Source organism: Hemitrygon akajei, chromosome 4 (genome assembly GCF_048418815.1).
Source record: "Hemitrygon akajei chromosome 4, sHemAka1.3, whole genome shotgun sequence".
Taxonomy (NCBI): Eukaryota; Metazoa; Chordata; class Chondrichthyes; order Myliobatiformes; family Dasyatidae; genus Hemitrygon; species Hemitrygon akajei.
Window position 1 is genome coordinate 11,197,824 of NC_133127.1, and position 13,317 is coordinate 11,211,140.

The 13,317-nt window shown below is 44.5% G+C and overlaps 1 protein-coding gene across 2 annotated transcripts in view; it reads right to left on the minus strand.

The window, feature by feature from the left end:
- The window catches only part of LOC140726121 (exocyst complex component 6B-like), an 835,898-nt gene that overhangs the window by 660,260 nt on the left and 162,321 nt on the right, over nt 1–13,317 (minus strand). The gene's annotated exons all lie outside the window — the stretch shown is intronic.

Sequence of the window (13,317 nt, forward strand, 5' to 3'; positions counted from 1 at the left end):
ACCTGCCACTTTTTTGCCCATTCTTCCAGCAATGCTTCCTCAGCACTACCTACCCTTCCACCTATCTTTGTATCATCTGCAAACTTTGCCACAGGGCCAACAATTCCACTACCTAAATCATTGACAAACAATGTGAAAATTAGTGGTCCCAATACTGACCTTATCAATGCCTTTTGAAAATCTAAGTAAATGACATCCACTGCCTCTCCTTTGTCCACCCTGCTTGTTACTTCCTCGAAGAACTCCAACAAATTTGTCAGGCAAGATTTCCATTTACAAAAACCATGCCGACTTTGACTAATTTTATCATTACTCTCCAGTACCCCGAAACCCCATCCTTAATAATAGACTCCAACACTTTCCCAACCACTGAGGTTAGGCTAACTGGCTGTAATTTCCTTTCTTTTGCCCTCCTCCCTTCTTAAAGATTGTAGTGACATTTGCAATTTTCCAGTCCTCCGGGACCATTCCAGAATCAAGTGATTCTTGAAAGATTATGACCAATGCATTCGTTATTTCTTCAGCAACCTCTCTCAGGACTCTGGGATGTCGTCCAGCTGGCTCAGGTGACTCATCCACCTTAAGACCATTGAGTCTGTCTGGCTCTTTTTCCTTGGTAATAGCAATGGCACTCACTCCTGCTCCCTGACTCTCACGGACCTCTGGTACACTGCTAGTGTCTCATATTTCATCTTTCCCCTTCTTATCGCTTTTTAAGTTGCCTTCTGTTGGATTTTAAAAGTTTCCCAATCATCCAACTTCCCACTCACTTTTGCTACCTTATATGCCCTTTCCTTGGCTTTTAAGCAGTCCTTAACTTTCCTTTTCAGCCACGGTTGCCTACCACTGCCATTTGAGAACTTCTTCTTCTGTGGGACATACCTATCCTGCACCTTGTGAACCATTCCCAGAAACTTCAGCCATCTCTGCTCTGCCATCATCCCCACCAGTATCCCCCTTCTATCCACCTGGGCAAGTTCCTCGCTCTTGACTCTGTAATTTCATGTATTCCATGTGACACTGATACATGTGACTTACGCTTCTCACTCTCAATCATATTATGATCACTGTCTCCTAAAGGTTCCTTTACATTAAGCTCCCTAATAAAATCTGGATTATTACACAGCACCCAATCTAAGATGGCCTTTCCCCAAGTAGGCTCAAGCACAAGCTGCTCTAAAAAGCCATCTCATAGGCATTCAACAAATCCCCTCCCTTGCAATCTGACACCAACTTGATTTTCCTAATCCCCTTGCATACTGAAGTCCCCCTGTTACAATTGTGACATTTACAAGGATGTTGCCAGGATTGGGGAGCATGCCTTATGAAAATGGGTTGAGTGAACTCTGCCTTTTTTCCCTGGAGCGATGGAGGATGAAAGGTGACCTGATAGAGGTGTATAACATAATGAGAGGCATTGATAATGTGGACAGTCAGAGGCTTTTTCCCAGGGCTGAAATGGCTAGCACGAGAGGGCACAGTTTTAAGCTGCTTGGAAGTAGGTACAGAGGAGATGTCAGGGGTAAGTTTTTTACACAGAGAGTGGTGAGTGTGTGGAATGGGCTGCCAGCGACGATAGTAGAGGCAGATACCTGGACAGTAATATGGAGCTCAGAAAAATAGAGGGCTATGGGTAACCCTAGCTAATTTCTCAGGTAAGGACATGTTTGACACAGCTTTGTATTGTGCTGTAGGTTTTCTATGTTTCTATTATCCTTATTACATGCCTTTATCCAGCTGTCATGGTCCCGTCTGGCTATTCCCCACCTTGCTATTACCTCAGTAATTGGGCTTCAATCCCGTCGTCTAACTTCCAATCATTCCCAGTTCCACGAATTACACACACCTGCCTGCCATCAGTAAATGCAGGATAAAAACCCTGGAATCACAGTAAGGAGCTGCCAGTTCGTTGGTTGACTCTTGTATGAGTAACCTTGTTTCATGGTTCTTTAGGACTGGCAGTTCTAAGTTCTGCATCGTTTCCTGGATTCTCTACGTGAACTTTGTCTCTGTGTAAAGACTCTCCTGGATACCTACTCCACACTCGCTATGGTGCAAACACCTCCTGACTGTCTCCGTGGCTGTGTCCTGCACTTGGGTTCGTCCCCAGCCACGTCCTTGCAACACCAGCTCCCTTTGCAATCTCAACCCCACATCTTGGCTGCTATTTACATAAGAACATAAGAGATAGGAGCAGGAGTAGGCCAATCGGCCCCTCAAGCCTGCTCCGCCATTCAACAAGATCATGGCTGATCCAATCTTAACTCTAGTTTTCATCGAATCCCACAAGGCAACAGTGCCAACCAACAGGGCACCATGCCGCCCATTTTATTTTATTATTCATCCCGCCCAAACCCATGTGATCACCCGGGGGAAAAAAACCGAGTTGCCAATTGAGGAGAAAAAATCTGGAAAATTCCTCTCCGACCCATCCAGGCTATCGAAAACTGGTCCAGGAGATCACATGGCTGATCTAAACCTAGCCTCATGTCCACTTACCTGCTTGCTCACCGTATCCCCTAATGCCATTTTTATCCAGGAAAATTTCTATCTCCGTTTTGAATTTATTGAGTGTAGTAGCTTCCACAGCTCTCTGGGGCAGTAAATTCCACAGCCCCACTACCCTCTGAGTGAAGAAATTTCTCCGCATCTCAGTCCTGGAACGGCATCCCCTTATTTTAAGATTATGCCCCCTAGTCCTAGTTTCACCCATCATTGGGAACATTCTCCCCGCATCCACCCGATCAAGCCCCTTCACAATCTTATATGTTTCAATAAGATCGCCTCTCATTCTTCGGAACTCCAATGAGTAGAGTCCCAATCTACTCAACCTCTCATCATACATCAACCCACCCATCCCCGGAATTAACCTAGTGAACCTTCTCTGCACTGCCTCGAGAGCCAGTATGTCCTTTCTTAAATATGGACACCAGAACTGCACGCAGTACTCTAGGTGTGGTCTCACCAATACCCGGTACAACTGCAGTAAGACCTCCCTGTTCTTATACTCCATCCCCCTAGCAATAAAAGCCAGCATTCCATTGGCCTTCTTGACCACCTGCTGCACTTGCATACTAACTTTTTGTGTTTCCTGCACCAGGACCCCCAGATCCCTTTGCACAGAAGCACTTTCCAGTTTCTCTCCATTTAGGTATTCATTGGGAGGCCTACATATGACTGTTATAATGTGTTTTTTTTTATCCTTGGCAGTTTCTTAACTCCTCCCGCAAAGATTCAACATTCTCTGACCCTATGTTGTATCCGATGATGTGAGTGAAACCTGTATGGGAGTTTTTAAAGTGGAAAAGCTTTTGTACTGGGACAGTTCCAGTCTCTCAACCTCAGAAGTCCAGGACCAGTGGTGCGAATATTCATCTCAAATTGGCGTCTTCCTTCGTTGCAGTGGATGACCTTGACTTCCGTGCCTTATCATACCTTTCACTCTCCACAATGTGTGGCAAAACTGTCTCCTTGGCTTTTGGATCCCACTGTTGATCTCATCCACCCAGTGTGCCAGAACTGACTTTGCATGCTAGTATAGACACATCCTTATCTGAGGCCTGCCAGCTACCCTCACCTGGTTTAACTCACCTATCAAAGTGGAGTACTGGGGGTGTGGCCGCTGTCACATGCAAACAGCTACTTGGGAGTCACAGGTGAGAGCTGAGTGTCTGTTGGGGACCAAAGGTGAGTGGGCTGCCCTGGAATGGACACAACAAGCCCCTTCACCAGAGGGGCTACCCCTCACTGGACACCCCAAACACAGCAGCGTACACTGAATGAATTACTCCGTTGATAAAAATTAGGAACTAATACACAGTTTTACAGTACTGTGGTAGCATTGGTAGTGCTCTAATTTATTCTGTATTTCATTTAAATGCATAATTTAGTTAAATGGTGGCTGGTCTTTTTTATACCTTTTTAACCATTTCCATGAAACTTCAGCTAAGTGGGGCAGCTGCTTAATTGGACCAAAATGAACTGTTCATGATGTGTCCCAATTAACTGGAATCCACTGTATTTAATTATGAATAACGTCCATTTTTGTCACAAAAAAATGCCAAATCCCACCCTGATCTTTCCCCTCAACTTATTTTCCAACCTACTCTACATTTCCTCACTCTTCTTCAAAGAATGCCAAAAAATTGCTTTGAAGATTATACCTTTCACCAGCCTTTCATGTGAAAGATGTGGTGCTTCGAAAAAAAAACAAAAATAAAAATAACGCAAAATACACCAAAGGCCATTTCCAGAATTTCGAAAAAGATGTATTTTTCTTAAAAGTTGGAATAAAATTTGTATTTAAAGCAAGATGAAATTCAAACAAACAGGGCAAATCTATTTTCTTTACATAACTATGTTTGTACCTCAAATAGAGATTAGGAAAAGGAACAAAATGAAACAAATGTCTGCATTGGATTATATTCTCTGACTGGCAAATCAGTTGGAGATATTTAAAAGCATGTTCCTCTTCATGATATGATGAGTTTGAGCATCAGTCCCAAGGATTATATTCATTACTGCTAATCCAAGCTTTTACAAAGCTCCCTTTTCCCCACACGCCTCACATTCAGCTCCAAAGCCCGAGCTTTTATATCATCACAGTCTGCTTCCCTCTCTCATCTGAGACTGTCAGCGATGCAATTACTACAAGGGAACATGATTATCCCTCCATCTGTTAGCAGACCACCAACCATTTTATCCAAAGCTCCTTATCTCAAATTATATCTATCAAGTAACGAAAGCCTTTCAGCGCATTTGCAAGGTCCTGACTGTTGGTCCTTTAGGTCAATATTGGAAATTAATCCGAGTTAAATCCTCTCCTGCAGTCCCCTCTCCAGTGTTAAGTACTTTATTGATTAAGGCTCTTATTAACATTGGAGCAGTGACCTCAGAACGGGTATAAACAGCAACAGCTTGGGAGTGGGGTAGTAAATACTGGACGACATATGCTTGCCAAAACGGCACACTGCAAACGAGGTGGACGGACCTCTGTCGCGTTTTGCGCTCCTACTATCTAGTTCGCTACCATACTAAGCTCCCATGTTGACTTGATAAAATCTACCTCATCAGCAGGAAAATCAAGTACCCTGGAAACATTAAAACAAGTATTAAACAGGAAATGCTAAATCTGTCACATGAGCAGGCAAATCAGGTACTAAAACAAGTGTTAAACCAACAGAAAAAGCACCAAAATTTGCCTTTTCCCTCAACAAGTTTATTCTGGCAATTTGCTCTTTCCTAACATGCACCTTTGCCTCTTTATTGCATTCCTTCAATATATTCGTCTGTTCCTTCCTTGGTTTCTGTTAAATGCATTTATAAAGATTTAAAGATTAGCTTTGCTTGGCACAGGAGCATCAAAACATACAGTGAAAGGCATGATTTGTGCTGACAGCCAACACAGTCCGACACGGTCACAGGGGAAATGTCCAAACCGTCTTTACAGGTCAGGCAGCAATTCACTCCTAAGCTAGCCCACTGCATCCAGTGTTCACGATGTGACTTCCTCGACACTGGAGGACTGTAGATTGTAGAAGTATGTAGATTGGATGATTGCTCTGCAGAGCACCTCAGCTCAATCCAGAGGAGAAAGATTTGTCACAGGTACATTGAAACACCGAAACATACTGTGAAATGCATCAGTGCCCAACACAGTCCGAGGCTGCGCTGGGGGGCAGCCTGCAAGAGTCCATGCTTCCGGTGCCAACATAATTTAGTAACCCTAACCGGCACGTCTTTGGAATGCAAGAGAAAATCAGAGTACCCGGAGGAAAACAGCACGGTCACAGAGGGAACGTACAAACTCTTTATAGACTGTAGCAGGATTTGAGCCCAGATCACGGGTGGTATGAAGGGATACACTACTGTGCTGCCCCAGTAGCATTGTAGTTTGTGAGACAGTGCAGGGCAGCTAAACAAATAACGTACAAAGGCAGAGTGGGAGATCAAGAGTTGGCCTTGCACTCTGATCTCACAGCTATCGCTGTGAAGCATTGCACTGACAGCTACCCTATCGTGACACCCATATGCAATATGTATTTTCTACATTCCAAACTCAAAGTCCAGTTTATTATCATCTGCACAAGTCCATGTGTGCACAGGGGCAATGAAAAACTTATTTGCAGCAGCATCACAGGCACAGAGCATCAGATAAACAGCATTCGCAAGAAAATCATAAATTAACCATTAATTATACACAATTTTTCAGAATCAGAATCAGGTATAGTATCACTGAAATATGTCATGAACGTTGCTGTTATGCAAATCGGTGCAAAAGAAATAGTAAGGTAACGTTCATGGGTTCAATGTCCATTTAGAAATCGGATGGCAGAAGTTGTTCCCGAATTTTTGAGCGTGTGCCTTCAGGCTCCTGTACCCCTTCCCTGATGGTAGTTATGAGAAGAGGGCATGTCCTGGGTGATGGGGGTCCTTAATGATGGATGTCACCTTTTCCGGCATCGTTCCTTGAAGATGTGCTGGATGCTTGGCACAGGATGCGCAGCTAGTGCTCATGACGGACCTGTCTAGAGTTCACAGCTCTCTGCAGCTTCTTTCAACCCTATACAGTGCCCCCCTCCATACAGGTGGTGATGCAGCCAGTAGAATGCTCTCCGTGGTACATCTGTGGAAATTTGCGAGACTCTTTGGTGACATAGCAATTCTCCTCAAACTCCTAATGAGATATAGCCACTGCCGTGCCTTCTTTGCAGCTGCATTGATACGTTGGGCCCAGGACAGATCCTCAGAGATGTTGACACCCAGGAATTTCACAAGATAAAATACAGTTAGTACTAAAACCAGAAGTCTATTTTAGCGTAAAATGGTCAAAGAGGTCTTGACGTAGCTGTTCAAGAACCTGATGATGAGGGACTTCTGACTTCTGTACCTCCTATCCGATGGTAACTGCAAGAAGACGGAATGGCCCAGATTTAGGGGGCATTTATGATGATGGATGCTGCCTTCTTGAGGCAGTGCCTACTGCAGATACTACCCAATGGTGGGGAAGTGAACACAATTAGAACAAAAAAAAATTTGTTTTAGTACAAAGTGGTCATAGTGTTGCAGTACTGAAGAAGTGATTAGGGTGAGCTGGCTGATTCAAGAATCGAATGGTTGAAGGGCAGTAGCTGTTCCTGGCACGGGACCTCAGGCTTCTGTACCTCCTGCCCGATGGTAGCAGCGAGAAGATAACGTGGCCCGGATGGTGGGGGTCTTTGATGATGAATAACAGAGTTAATAGTTCATGTTGGTGACTATCCATCAGAGCTGGAGAAAAGGTCTTTGATCTGAAACTTTAACTGCCTCCACAGATGCTGCATGAGCTGCTTAGCGTTTCCAACATTTTCAATTTCAATCAAAAATAACAGCTAACAGAGCATGAACTGCCATTTGTGGAAGAGATCTGCAAATGTCTGCCTTCTCCTGTTCACAGAAGTATTTCCTGACTTCACTTGAACAGCCTGGATCCAATTAGGAGATTATGCCCCCTGGCCCTCCTCCCCACCTGGTGGAAATAATTTCTCCCCATCCACCTGATCAAATCTCCTTAACATCTCCAATGCTTAAATAAAATCACTTCATATGCTACCGTGGGGCAGGGCAGTAGCATAGCAGAACTGCACTGTAGCGCAGTGGGATAACACGATAGCACTGTGGTTAGTAAAATGCTACTATAGTACCAGTGACTCGGGTTAAATTCTGCCATGTTCTCCCTCTGTCTGCGTGGGTTTCCTCCGGGTGCTCCAGTTTCCTCCCGCATTTCAAAGATGTGCAGGTTAGTAGGTTAGCTAATTGGTCACGTGAGTGTAATTGGATGGCGTGGACTCATTGGGCTAGAAGGGCCTGTTACATGTGCTGTATTGCTAAATCTAAAAACCTATAACTTCCCAATTTCAGTGGAAAACAGCAGTTGGCTGTTTAATCAGAACTTAACTCATGTAGAATAGACATTTTGGCACAGACACAGCTGTAAACCACACATACTAGAAATCTGAAAAAATAAAACAGAAAATGCCAGAGATACTCAACAAGTTGATAGACAGACAAGAGATTGCCATGATAAAACCACACAAGCTGGAGGAGCAATACCTCATATACCATCTAAATGACATAAACAGCAATTTCTCTAACTTCTGGTAATCTATCCCCGCTCCTCTTTTTCTCCATTCTCTCTTCTGGCTCCCCTCTCATCTCTTCTCTTCTTTTCACCTGCCCATCTCCTCCCTCTGGTGCCCCTCCTCCTTTCCTTTTTCTCATGGTCTACTATCCCCTCCTATCAGGTTCCTTCTACTTCAGCCCTTTACCTCTTCCACCTATCACGTGCCAGCTTCTTGTTTGGGCATATGCTCTCAAAAAGGTTTGCCGCCCCGCTCTAAACTTTTCCCATCCATGTACGTGCCAGAGTACCTTTTAAACGCTGTTAACGTACCTGGCTCAACCACTGCTCATTCCATATACTGTCTGAGTGAAAAGGTTGCTCCAGATTCTCCCCTCTCAACTTAAACCTATGATGTACGGCTCTTACTTCCCCAACAATGGGAAAAAGACTGCGCACATTCACTTTGTCTATGTCCCTCATAACTTTTATTTGCACACAGCAAAATTCATTTGCCATAATTTTACACTTCTTAATTTGGAGTGGCTTAATAATTATACATGTGCAATATATACACCACACGATGCTATTGCAGTCGGGGCATTCTGGAGTCTGGAATTCAGTTCAGGTGCCATCTGTAAGGAATTTGTACGTTCTCCCTGTGACAGCGTGGGTTTCCTCTGGGTGCTCTGGTTTCCTCCCACATTCCAAGGACGAACCAGTTGGTCATTACAAATTGTCCTGTGATTAGGCAAGGATTAAAGAGGCAGGTTGCTGGGCAGTACAACTCTGTGGGAAGGTGGGGCCTGTTCCACGCTTTATCTCTAAATAAACGTAAAAAGTAAAAAATATCAATATTAAAGAAGCCCGCGCTGTTGGAAGTTCTGCCCCTCGGCTGAGTCACTTCTTTCACCTGACTCAGACGAATGCCAGAGATCCCTCATCACTATTCAGACTGTCTTGCCATTCCTCATCACCAAAGCAAACTACCTGCCATTACAATGCTGACACAAGAGACTGCAGACATTGGAACAAGACAGGTGAAAATGAAGGAACTCAGCACATCAGTTAATATCGGTGGAGGGAAGTAGAATGTCAAGACCCTTCATCTGTTTGTTAGATCTTGCTGTGCACATTTTGACTGTTCTGCTGTAGCACTAGAATGATTGATTGATTGATTGATTGATTTAACGGTGTGACACTGAGTAGGCCCTTTGAGCCATGCTGCCCCAGCACTCCACAACTCTGATTAACCCTAACCTAATCACAGAGCAATTTACAATGACCAATTACCTACTTGGTATGTCTTTAGACCGTGGGAGGGCACAGGAGGACTCAGGGAAAACCCACGCCTTCCACGGGGAGGACGTAGAGAGACACGTTATAGAACGCACTGGAATTCCGGAACGTCGAAGCTGTAATAGTGAAGTGCTAACCATTACACTACCGTGGTTGCATCACAGCCTGGCACAGAGGTCCCAGTGTACTACATCAGAAGAGGATGCAGACGGTTGTGGACTCAGCTACATCCAGCACAGGCACAAACCTCCTTATCATTAAGGATGTCTTCAAAAGGCAGTGCCTCCAGAAGGCAGCATCCATCATTAAGGTCTCTCACCATCCAGGACGTGTCCTCTTCTCGTTACTACCTTCAGGGAGGAGGGACAGGAGCCTGAAAACACACACTCAACAGCTTCATCCCCTCTGCCATCAGATTTCTGAAGTTTAAAGATTAAAGATTAGCTTTATTTGTCACACATGCATCAAACGTACAGTGAAATGCGCCACTTTGCGTCCACCAACACCACAATCTGAGGATTATGCTGGGGGCAGCCCGCCAATGTTGCCACACTTCTAGCACCAACATAGCTTGACATCAACTCACTAAACTTAACCCGTCTTTGGAACGTGGGAGGAAACCAGAGCACTCAGAGGAAACTCATGCAATCATCAAAAGAATGTACAAACTCTTCACAGGCAACACTGGTCTGTATGGAGACGTACAAAAAAGGTGGATGAACTCAGCAGGTCGGGCAGCATCCATTGAAAGGAGCAGTCAACGTTTTGGGTCGAGACCCTTCGTCAGTCCTGATTTGTACGTCTTGATTTGACCACAGCATCTGCAGTGTACTGGTCTGTATAGATTTTTCAGTCCATGAACCGATGAACACTACCTCCTTATCCCCCTTTTGCACTATTCATTTATTTTATTTTTTATTGTAATTTATAGTTTTTTTATGTTTTGCACTGTAAATGAGAGTGGACGTGGAGAGGATGTTTCCTACGGAGGGAGAGTCTAGGACCAGAAGGCACAGCCTCAGACAGAAGGATGTCCAATTAGAACAGAAATAAGGAGGAATTTCTTTAGCCAGAGCATGGTGAATCTGTGGAATTCATTGCTACGGATGGCTGTGGAGGCCAAGACATTGTAAGGCAACGGCTGAAAGATTCTAGATTGGTCAGGGCCTGAAGGGATACAGGAAAAAGGCAGGGGATTGGTTCTGAGAGGGAAATAAACCAGCCGTGATGAAATGGCAGAGCAGACTCGATAGGCCAAATGGCCTAATTCTGCCACTGTATCTTACGGTCTTATGGATGGTAAATCTGAATCTAATACTCAGGTTAGGCATGACCTTGCTGAATAGCAGACCAAGCATTAAGGGGCCAAATGGCCTACATCTATTCTTCAGTTCACAAGGAGTACAGAATCATAGACTCTTTGATCCTTTGGCCCATCTAGTCCTGCTGAACAATGAATCTGCCTAGTTCCATTAACCTGCACCCGGACCATAGCCCAGTACTCCTGTATCCATGTACCTATCCAAATTTCTCTTAAATATTGAAATCGAACCTGAATCCACTGCCGCTGGCAGCTTGTTCCACACTCTCACCACCCTCTCAGTGAAGAAGACCCCCCTCATTGTTTCCCTTAAACATTTCACATTTCACCCTCAACCCATGACCTGTAGTTCTAGTCTCACCCAGTGTATCAACTCTGTAAACTTATTATTTCAGAGACTGGGTTATGGAGTGTAAAGTTGGTGCTGACCTATCCATGACCCAGAGCTCGACTGAGCTGGCTTATTATGTACACGACCAAAACACAATGAAACCCATTACTGGGGCTGAGGAAATACAGAAATGCTTCTCGTTAGCATTTCCAAGCGGCAAGACCAATTCTTTCCAGGAGCAGCATAAATCATTGTTCTTTTCCTTTTCAAATAAAAACATAGGTTACTGCGGTAATGTAACAAATTTAGGATTGGACAGTCAAAGCTGCTTGGAGACCCAACTCATAACAGTGGCCTTGGCAATAATTCAGTTCTTTATAAGTAACTCATGTAATGTTTTCCTTTTGGGGGAAAATAGTTGCAGTGATATTCATTATGGCGTTCCTCAAACAGTTTAAAACACTGCAAACCTTTGTGGCATTTTAGTGGTAAGTTCATGCAATTACTCAGTTGGCCTGATCAAAGAATGTTCAAGGCTTCCCTCAATGTCTTGAATGAAGTACAATGCAGTGTGAGGCAAAGTCTCAGAGACTTATTCACAATGGCTTTTCTCTCTGGAGCACAGGATGAGAGGTGACAAGGTAGAGGTGTACAAGACAATGAAGTCATCACACACTGGGGTCTTCCCTGCTCGCAGTGAATGACAATGACTTCTTCTGTGCCTTCTAATGCCTTTCACTCTCCACAAAGCGTTGCTAGCCATTCGATCTCACTGTTAATCTCATCCTCCCAGTTTACCAGAGCTGACTTTGCATGCTAGGACAGGTATGTCCCTATCTCACTGGGGTACGAGGCACTCCATCTACCTTCACCTGGTTTAGACCACCTGTCGAAGCGGTGTATCGGAGTGTGGCGACTGTCACATGTAAACAGCTACTTAGAGCCACAGGTGAGAGCTGAGCATCCGGTGGGGACCAAAGACGAGTGAGCTGCCCTGGAATGGACATGACAAGCCCCTTCACCAGAGGTGCTATCCCTACCTGGACATCCCATACACCATGTCAGCTGTCATCGGTGGATACAACAGACAACCAGTCACGCAACGATAAGAGGCACAGATCAAGTGGACAGCCAGGGAATTTTTCCCAATGGCTAATGTGAGGAGACATAATTTTAAGGTGATTGGAGGAAAATGCAGGGAGGGATGTCAGGCAGCTTGCGTACACAAAGATTGGTGGAGGCATGGAGCGCACTGCCTGGGGTGGTGGTAGAGACCAATACTTTTGGGACACCTAAGAAACTCTTAGACAGACACATGGGGGTTAGATTGATAGAGGAGGTTTAAAGGACGCACAACATCGTGGATGAAGGATCTGCTCTGTGATGTACTACTTTCTATGTTCTACACATTTGTATTTTATTATGGCTTCATACTCCAAATACAGGTATAAGTGAACAAACAGGAAACTGTTTATAGGAGATAACTGGAATTGGTCATTTGGACCATGACAAGAAGAAATTCGAACACAGATGAGTGTTGGGAATTCTCTTTCTGAGAGGGCTGTACATCCAAATGAGATTGATTTACCTCTGCACACTAAGGGATTCAGCAAATGTGGAGATCAGGCAAGAACATCGTTGAGGCATAAACTCAGCACAGTCGTATTGAAGGGCAGAACAGGATGGTGGGCGTACATACCCCATACCTGCACCTTAAGTGTTTATAGTCACACAGATGCATAGAGCACAGAACCAGGTCCTTCAGTCCAAACTGAACATTTTCACATCCATCTACTTATCCAAACCCTTTAACTGTTGCAATTGAATCCACATAAGACCCTAAGACCATAAAACATAGTAGGATTAAGCCATTCAGCCCATCAAGTCTGCTCTATCATTTCTTCATGGCAAATCCTGGATTCAATCCAATCCCACCATATCCCCTGATGCCCCAACCAATCAGGAAATTAACAACTTCCGCCTTAAATATACCAATGGTCTTGACTTCCACTGCAGTCGGTGGCAGAGCATTCCAGAGGTTCACCACTCTGACTAAAAAAATTCCTCCTTACTTCTGTTCTAAAAGGTCACCCCACAACTTTGAAGGCTGCACCCTCTAGTTCTGGATACCCCCACCATAGGAAACATCCTCTCTACATCCACCCTATCTAGTCCTTTCAACATTCAGTAGGTTTCAATGAGATCCCATGCAGTCTTCTAAATTCCAGTGAGTACAGACCCAGAGTTGCCAAATGCTCCTCATATGTT